This window comes from Poecile atricapillus, chromosome 3, assembly GCF_030490865.1.
Source record: "Poecile atricapillus isolate bPoeAtr1 chromosome 3, bPoeAtr1.hap1, whole genome shotgun sequence".
NCBI lineage: Eukaryota > Metazoa > Chordata > Aves > Passeriformes > Paridae > Poecile > Poecile atricapillus.
The window spans coordinates 36,897,804-36,907,729 of record NC_081251.1 but is presented as its reverse complement, the minus strand read 5'-3'; positions in this window follow the sequence as shown (position 1 = coordinate 36,907,729).

Genomic DNA, 9,926 nt, shown 5'->3' with positions numbered 1-9,926 from the left:
ATTAAAATTTCTAGATGGAAGGGAAGCTCTAATTTTTATCAAGTGTATGCACAGTCCACTGGTTTTGTTGGCAGCTTTTGGGAGTGAGAAGAACTTGACCAGAATGAGAGGCAGCTTGCTTTAAACCAGAAACAGGATAGGACAAATGTACCTTATTCACAGCTAATCTGCCCCTAGCCAAAATAACTCTGGAGGTGGGCAGGAAGATAGAACCAATAGTCAAGAGTTGTGTGAGAAGAAATGCAGTCCTAGGGGCTCAGGAAGGTAAGAAATACTGGTAATAATGAAAACCACTGATCCTGATGCTGGTGTGAAGAACAGTGACAGCAGCTGTAGTCAAATCAGAGTGTTTTGAAAACACAGAGTTCAGATTCCTTTTGGTGCTGTCACCACACATCATCTTAGTTGAGGGCAATTCTTCTGACTAGCCCCTCAGTTAAAGTAATGCAAAGCTGTTTTCAGAGTCCACCAAAGCAGTGACGGGTAAGAGACACCTTTTGGCAGCTTTCCATCCACAGGACTTTCGTTGAAGGGCTGCCGTAATTTCTGGCCGCATGATTGTCTTTCATTTTGTTGAGCTCCCCCACTGGGTCACAGTGTTTGTTCTCCCTTCACCCCACCAGGTGTAGGTCACTGTGGGACTAAGAAAACCTACCAGGCCTGGCCAGATTTTTTTTTTTAATGTGTGTAAATTATCTCATCATAGTGGCTATGGTATGAGTCATAACTAAATGTAGCTTCCATATATTTGGTGTGAGTTCTATGTAGCCATGCATGGCCTTGTATTAGAGACCATCACCTTGTTTAAGATGATGAAGTTACCTCTCATAGTCCCCTCTAGAATTTGGAACAGACTATCTAGCATAATTTAGTGAAGGTGACTTTAGCAAACATAAAACTTCCAACTGGGTATTATCAGAGTAAGTGTAATTTTCATCAAATTACTTACTTTTCAAATATAAAATTGAAAGAATGTTAAAAATTCATTAGTTTTAGTGTTTAACTTTGATATTTTCAGGTTAGGTGATGACTCATTTCACTTTTGAGTAATCATTTTCTACTGTTTTAGCTGAAGTGATTGAGCACTGACTGAGGAATGCAAGGTTCTTTTTAAGAACATATTTTAAAGCTTGTTTTTGCTTTAAAAAAATTACTTTAAAATTTTATTGAGATTCTAGTTTTTAATTTAAAGAAATTAAATACCCCATGTGCTACAAGAGCCACTTAAAGCAGTGTTGACATACCTTTTCTAAAATTAGAAACTGTGGAAGAAGTAATTACTTTCCAGATAGTCCAGTATTTCTAAAGTACCTGATCCATGAGTTTCCATTTCTTATTTATCATTGAAGTTGACTAGAAATGGTAGGGACCATTAATGAACCAGCCACATCTTTTTAAAACACTGGTTTACAATAAACCCAAACCAATTTAGTATCCTATAGACATTTTAAAGTCAGGACCTAGATAACCATAAAATATTGGTTCTAAGAACTTGTTATAGTTGAGGAAATCCCTGTAAGTAATTCAACAGGCAGCAGCTCAGAGTGTGTGAAGGGTTCTCTAAAGAGTTCAGATTCACCTTTGAGCATGCACTGGAATGGCTATTGAAAATATTACAGTGCTGGAATACATTTCTGAAATCTGGCGATTACCAACATGTTGTGCATTAGCATGGAAGTGTAATTTACAGGAGCAAACTGCTCTGATAAAGCATAATCCAAATGGATCATTTGAGATCTCGTGTTTAATGATATAATTTTTTTTTCCCACTAAAACAAAAAACTCGGTGGTTTTTTAATTGCACTCCTGATGGTTTGATACTAAGGGAGTTCATTCTGTCAAAGTACTGCAGCAGTTTTTAAAAGAAATGTTAACCTACGAGCTCCCTCCATTTTTATATGGATCATCAGATTAAGTGGAGGAGTTAAAGAAAATAACCCTTGTCATTGTATACAGTAGCAACTGTATATGTATGTTTGCTTTAATGACATATTTACTGTGCTGCCATTTGCAGTAGTCATTGTAGAATATTTCTTTTCTTAAATTGAACACTGAGGTTTTCCTGTTTTTGTATTGAATTATGTACATGCCATCATGTAATGAATTTTGTGCTGCAGCTTTGTTCTGTTTGATGGACAGATACATTAACATGAAAATTTCTTATTCAGATTCGAAATGTTTATCAATAGCTGCATGTGAATTTACTCAATTACAGATAAACACATCAAATTCTCCCATTTCAGCTGTGAGGAAAATGAGACATAAGCTTGGTTGGGAAGTTCTTTTGGGCTCCTCTTTTATGGTGGCATATGGTTGACATCCCACTTGATTTCTCACTGTATTAATATTTGCATATTAGCTCATGCACGTATCTTCAAATAGCTGCATTTAAAAATGACACCAGCAGATTGCTGCTTTTAATTTGTTTTCCCTCTGGTATCTTCTGTGTTACCTTTCTCAGTTTGCTATCTCTGAATTTCACATTTTGCTGTAACCAGGACTGATACCCAGCCTCCTTGGTTCCTGCCAGCCTATTCCCTTTGGCTTGTAGGCATTATGAGCCACAAGCTAGGTCTTGAGCTAAAATCTACTGAAAAAATACTGAGTACAAAAACATCTAAATTGTAAAATCCATTACATGCTATTAATATCCCTAAAAAGATTCAGCATATTTATGTAATCCTGGTTTGTATGCATGCCATAAAATATGTATTCATATTGAAGTTACAGTTTATGTTCACAGTCAGATTTTAAACATTTCTTAATCATGTCCAGAACATATTTTAAAATTAAAAAAATATATAAATATGTCCAGGACAAGACTCCCTAGTGCAGCAGTCTATCACAATGTCTTTTGGACTAAACTAAGATATTTTTTATAAGGTAAAAGATCATGAGACTTGTCAGAGAAGATACTCTACTGAATATTTCCCTGAATACCTGGATCTGCTACAAGTAAGAGGGATTATTTAATTCAGAATTGCTGAATAGCAGAGAAAAAAGAAAAAAAAATCCATTGATATCCTTTCTTTAAAAACCAAACCAAAACAAACCATAAATAAAAGCAAGCTAACAACTAACATGCACTAGCTCAAATTGAGAAGCGTTGGCATTAAAACACATGGATGAGTGCAAACATAAGAAGCAAGAAAAATGTAGTGGTCAAAGGCACAGCATGTAGGCCAGAACATTTCAGTATATTCAAGCTGCCTTACAGAAAATGTTTAGGTTGGATATTTGGAGGAATTTCTTCACAGAAGGGGTGATTAAACATTGGAATGGGCTGCCCAGGGAGGTAATGGAGTCACCATCCCTGAAAATATTTAAGGAAAGACTGGACATAGCACTTAGTGCCATTGTCTAATTGACTAGGTGGTGTTTAGCCAAAGGTTGGACTTGATGATCCCAGAGGTCTTTTCCAACTGAATTGATTCTGTGGTTCCATGAAAATGTAGACAAAGGAAAGATAATGGACTGATCACAACAGGGTCAGCCACGGGGAAGTGGTGTGGGTGAGGTCAGTTTCACCACATGGTACTCAAAGGTCCAAGTAGCTGACAGGGAGCAACAGGACAGCATCAAAGCTGCCTTTCCTATTATAGCAGGATCTACCCTTTGTGTTTTTATCTCCATTCACTGCAAACTAAAAAAGCCATTCTGAACTGTGCTGAACTGATGCATAGTGTCAGTACAAATATATGAACATATGAGCCATATGAACACATTCACACTGGAATCAAAAAGAATTCTAAAGCAGGAGATCAGCACAGGGAGAACAAACAGCCTGGCTACATCCAAGAGGAACCTCAGCTTGTCAGTGAAAATGGGTGTAAGTCGTGGTGTGTCAATTCCTTGAGAGTGATGGGAATCAGGGAATGGTATGGTCTTAGCACTGCAAGTTTCTGACCCAGATGAACTCATGTTTACATTTAGGTGTTTATGTGTCGGGTAGGTGTCCACTCAGCCAGTTCAGTCATGCATCACTGCAAATTCTTGGTCCTCAAAACTGGGCTGCCTCCTTACGCCTTCCCACACAAACCCCAAGTCCCATACCTAGTGCTTCCTCAGCTTTCTGTTATCCAGATAAAACAATCATCCAACAGTTTGGAAGCCAGTAGTGCTTTCAGACTCCTTCACAACTAGAGCTGCAAGCTCTCTTCTACAGCTGGAGCTCCTCTTAATGCTGCTGATAAACTGCCCAATTGAATGGAGTGATGGATGCCCCAGCAATAAACTTAAAACCTTTCAGCAGCACTTCTGGGGTTTCTAGCAGCCCCACCATCCTGTGCAGTGGTATCATTCAACTCCAGCTTGTTCTGAGGTTAAGTCAGCTGTGAATTGAATTCTCCCTTATGCATATCCACATCTGGGTTTGGGGCTACTTTGATAATGAGAGCCAACTGGGCTGTGGGAATTGCAACCTGTTTCAACTGCTTTTGCAAAGCAGTATACACAGAGAAGAGGTGTGCCTTCTGGGAAATCCAGTTGTGCCAGAAGGTCCTGGGACCATCTTTGTCTCCAAACTCTGTGCTGAGAAGTGGAACCTTCTCTGGAATTCTCTGGAATTCTCTGGAATACTTTGTTTCTCTGTAATACCCTATTCAGTGACTGAATTGTCCTCTGGTGAGCCAAATGATCTGATCCACAAATTACTTCTCTTTCAATACTCCCTTTGCAGCTGCTTCAATTTCTTTGAACTGTCAGTATGCCATTCATCATGTTGTCTTGGTCTTATATCCTAAGTGCTGAATGCAAGTTTTGCAGCAGAGACACACAAATTAATTCACTCCCACCAGTCCTGTTCCCCTTGCTCAGCACTGTTTCCAGCTCTGTTCCTTCAGTAACTTAATTTCATATTTCAGTTTCACATTTTCTGTCTATAAAGCAGCAGTTGTCATTCAAATTTTGCGTTCTTCATAAAGTCCATTATGCAGAAACTTGATTATTGGCTTTAAATTTAGTACTCTCTTGACAGATTATAAATGCCTTTCTGCTTTACTCACTACACCCTCTCCCATGAAAGCTTCCAGCTCCCATGAACTACATGCATTCATAAAAGTTCCTCAGGATGGAAGAAGTTCTTTCCTTCTTCCCTCCCCTTCTTATATTGCTACCATTAGTAGTCCCCATAAAAATCCAAACTATAAATCTGTAATTTGAGTAGTTACGACAACATCAGACTACACAATTGTTTTTAGCTTTTGTTATTTCTCTTTCAGAATAACAGTAGCTTCTGAAGTCTGCATCCCCATGAGTCACCTTGTTAGACACCTTTCAGCAAGGGAATAAAAGCTTGCAAGCAGACACAGACAATTTAGCAGTGTAAAGTAATAATTTATTGGTTAATATAGGTAGCAAGCTACTAGGCTAAGCATTAACGTGCTCACCTCCCCATGCAAGACAACAGATGAGTATTCTCTGGCTGAAGTGTCACCAAACTGCCATCTTTTGACTCTCTGCCTTCTCTTTTCTGCATTTTACACCTTTTTAACACTTGCTGCCTTTTCCCTGGACTGTGTGTCAATAGGACCCTACCTCCATCTCTGGGTCTGTCTTACTTTGTGTGGCTCTTCTGTGCAGCTCTTTCTCTGAGAGTGCCAAACCAAGGCTCTGGGATTGAGCCCTACCAGGGCTGGGCTGTGGAGCCCAAGCAGCTGAAAATGCAAAGAGTGACCTGGTATCAGGCAGCAGAGATCAGGTTGGTACAGCTGGAGCCCAGAGAGCAATGCAATTTGCCAGAGGGTAGGTGTGTCAGCAGAGCCACTCTCTGGGCTCTCCTGACTGCTGTGGTTGGGGCTTTAGTCCACATGGATCCCTTGTGTCATTGAAGGCACTCTAGGCACTTCACCTGGCCTCATGCTGCTGCTTTGTTCAGAATGGCACCAGTATCCCATACCTTTCTGCTCTGTATGGATATCTGGTGTACCTTAGGATATCTCAGACAGCATCAGATGATTATGTGTGTGCAATTGAATCAAGCCCCAGATTTCCACTAATCGACTGAGAAACTCCTGTGTGTCCCAGATATCTACAGGGGGCTGGTGGAGAGAGCTGGTAACTCAATATTCTTGGTTAATGACACAGTAAGCTTACACAGATTGTCGTGTAGTGCTTTTTGGGGAGCTTTAAATTAAGAGCCTGCTCACCAATCCTTTATTTCTATTGCTGAGTCGGTCAGAGCTGTATATAAGCAGCTGTATGCAAGCAGGAACATGCAAGTGCACGTTAAAGTCATGAGTAACAGTTTTGGAATGGATGGGGTGGAAAGACTATTTGATGGCAGTCCAGCAGACGTAATCCTGACTGCTTGGGTTCTGCCTGATGTGTAACTGTGAGGACAGGTGCTCCCTTCCCATAAGGAAGCTTATGGGAGTAGGTTAAAGTGAAGGGGCATGCAGAAGAAGTCACATACAGAAAAAGTGACAAAAAACCTGGGGCCTGAAGCCCTAAAGAGATAGTGAAAAACTGGCTGCATGGGTCAAAGACTATGGCCAGTCTTTTCTCTTTAAATAGTGGCACGGGAACAAAATATTTTTTAATCTTGATAGTTTGCAACTGCCTCCAGCTATCCAGTATGCTCTGCAATTTGCATGGTGAAGAATATGAACCAGAGAAAATTTCTGCCATTATCTGTAGCTGCTAAAGATAGAGTAACTAAATCAGGGAGGTTCAGAGTCATGAACAGCTGTCACTTGGACACAGCTTCAGCTTTGACTTGGTTCTTTGCACATGTCTTCTGAACCTGGAAACCATTTGAACTATTACAGCAATGATGCCAGAAGACTGTGAGTCAACTAATTGGCGTGACTGTCCTCATTCTTCAGGGAGCAAAGAAAAGGTGAAAAATATGTACCTTTATTTTGACTTCACATTGTGAAATATCTTGTTAGTCCACACTAACTCTGCATCAATGGTCTAGATCAGGCACTCGCTTGCTTAGTCAATTAAAGCAATCTGGTAACTTCTTTCCCCACTACCTTTCTTCATTTCTGAAATAATGCTAATTAAAAGTCAGCTGCCAAAGCCCCCCATTTTGTGAGATGGTTGCCTTAGAACTAAGCTTGAAGAACAGACAGTAATTACTTTCCTGAGAGGCACCATCCATCTATGCAACTGCTACAGGGCACAGGTTGCATACTGCCATGCTTGTTTTTATCGATGAGGAAGAGGTGCACTTGTTGAATCCAGATTTCCAATGTCTGAATTCACACAAAGGATTTTAAAAGCTGAGACTCTATTAGTCATGAGTACCATGATGATTTCTCTTGCAAGTAAGTTATCTCTGTTCCCACTGACAATATAGGCATATGAATATTAGATTCCTTAATTCCATTATGAGTTTAATTCTGCAGCCAGCTGTCTGTATTGAAAGGCTAGCATAATAAATGAGGCAAACCCTTCTACATTTTGTGAATTTCTAAAAGCAGGGTGTGATTGCTCTGTACAAAGACCTATTGTATTATCGTAAGCTTCTGTGATTTCAAACCTTCTCTAGAATAAATAATTTGTAGCTGAATTTACAAGACAGCCTACAAAGCATACAATTCCCACTCTAAACTGACTTTAGGTAATCACCTAACTATTTATACACTCATCTCATACAATTATATGACCTGCACAGAGAAATAAATAGTAGTTCAGTGTCACATTACCTAGCATAATTCCCTGAGATTTGTAAGAACAAACACTGATGCATCAGACCTTTGTGCAAAAACTGAACCCTTGTGTCAGTCAGGTGTTCTGCCTCCCAGAGAAATGGGAGGTTTTGGGAGTAACTCCCTCTTTGTGGGCTCCTGCTGGATGCTTCTTAGTGTGCATTCCCCCAACTCTGCATGTTGACCTTTGCGATTCCCATTCCTACTGGCTGAACTCCCTTCTTGAACCTTTAAAATCAGTTCTTCAAGGCTCTTACTGTTAACAATAAGAGGCTATATTGACTGCAATTCTTATAATTCTTCTAAACTGAGGGGAAATGCAGGATCCATTTCTCTCAGGTATAGAGAGCGATGTATATCAGATGCAGCTGTACATACATACATACATACATACATACATAGAAAAATACCTAACTAGGGTGGCCTAGAACACAGAGGACTTAGCTTAATCTCCCTTTGAAGATAACTGAAAAATTCAGAAACTTTTAAAGCATGATTTGTTGGGTGAACAGCTAACATCCATTCCAGGCAAGAGGTACTCCCAATTCTCTCCATCAGCTATAAAGTGAGCCTCAGGAATCATCTCAGAAATCTGTATCCATACTCTGCTAGTGTTCAGCAGATTTCTGCTCGCATGTTTACTCTGACTTGGCCTTTCTTTCGCAGTAAAAACACCTTCAATTGAAAAATTATTCCTTTTATCAAACCTTTTGATTGTAATTAAATTTGTAATTTTTTTTTTGCACCAAAAGGGCCTAAATGATACTTTGCTCTGAAGCTAGGCAGATCTATCAGGGTTTTCATCCAAAAATAACTAAAGAAAAAAGTACAAATAACTTGAGTAAAAACTTTCAGCACAGATTCAGTGTGGCATTAAATAACAAAATTTTTGTTGCAGAAGTGTTCAGGCAAACTTTCAGTTTCTAAGTGCTTCAGCTGAGCATGTTTATTTTTTCACCAAGTTAGATCATATGACAGGATACACAAGCTACATGAAGTGCTGCCAGCATGTAGGATTTGACTGCAATTCTGCTACTATATTTGGTGATTGGTTTTAAAACCCCACAAGTTCTAGTACAAAATGGCTTCTTCCTGAAAAAGTCTAAACAAAAGGCAGATGAAAAATCCAAAGGGTATTTTTAACCAGAGGCAGGAAGAGGAGGGAGGCTGCTGCTTCTGGACTGGCAACACCGACCATGCAAGAGCCCTACAGTGCCAGCTCCTCATGTGCCCCAAGCAGCGGCTGACATGTGGGGTTGGGAATTAATCCCCAGATCTCTTACTGTAAACTGACTACCTTGCAGGAATCAGCAGTTTCATCTGGCGGCATTCCCATCCTGCAGCTCTGACTTTTAACTAATAGTACATCTGAAAAGTAAAGCAGTCTTGTACTGCTGGTTCTGCACAATACCTCATGGCAATTCCCCCAGCTCCGAGCCAGGCCACTCTGTAGCTTACTTAAATGGGGAAAATGTGAACCTCCTTTCAGGGTATTTCTCTTGCTTTAAGTCAATTCAGCTCATTTTCAATAGTGCTTAGCTGTCATCTTTTTTTAGCTGAAAGCCCAAGTTTCACATTAACTGCAGGTGCTTCCTCCTCGAACTATATAAAATGTCACTGTAAGTGCATCCACGGGTCAAAGGCCAGAGCCCAGAAAGCAAAGCTGAACTCCGCATTATGCCTAAGTAGTTCATAATAACTACCACTTTATACTATTCATGTTATAATACAACTTACAAAAACCATCTTCAACTAAAATAGATTCCAGAACTTTTTACATTGAAATCCAGATTTCTGAATGGAAAATACCTTTCTCCTACTTCGGGGAAGGGCACAATTTAGCAACAAATTGTCCCAACGCCCTTCTCCATCTGCACAGCAAGGTGGCTCCAGAAGACGAGGAAAGATGGGGCATACTTATGACCAAAATAGTTTGTGAACACAACAGCCAGTGCCTGCAGCTCACCATCTCAAGTGGTCAGATCATTCTTACCTAGAAATGCTGAAATGTCATCAAGAGTTGTTGGCAATTTAATGTACCCTAGGGTGCTTTCATTGTAAGAGGGAACCACAGGGTCTGATGCCATCTTTTCCCATCTCTATACATTAGTGTCCCTTTATATTATCCATAGTGCTTTGTCCTATAAAAAGGACAATCACTTTGGCCCTTTGGAAATCTAGTTGCCCAGGAGAAGTAAAGTTGCTTTCTTATTGCTGTTACTACATCACCATGCAACAGAACAGGAAAGAGTTAACACATTATTTTGTAAC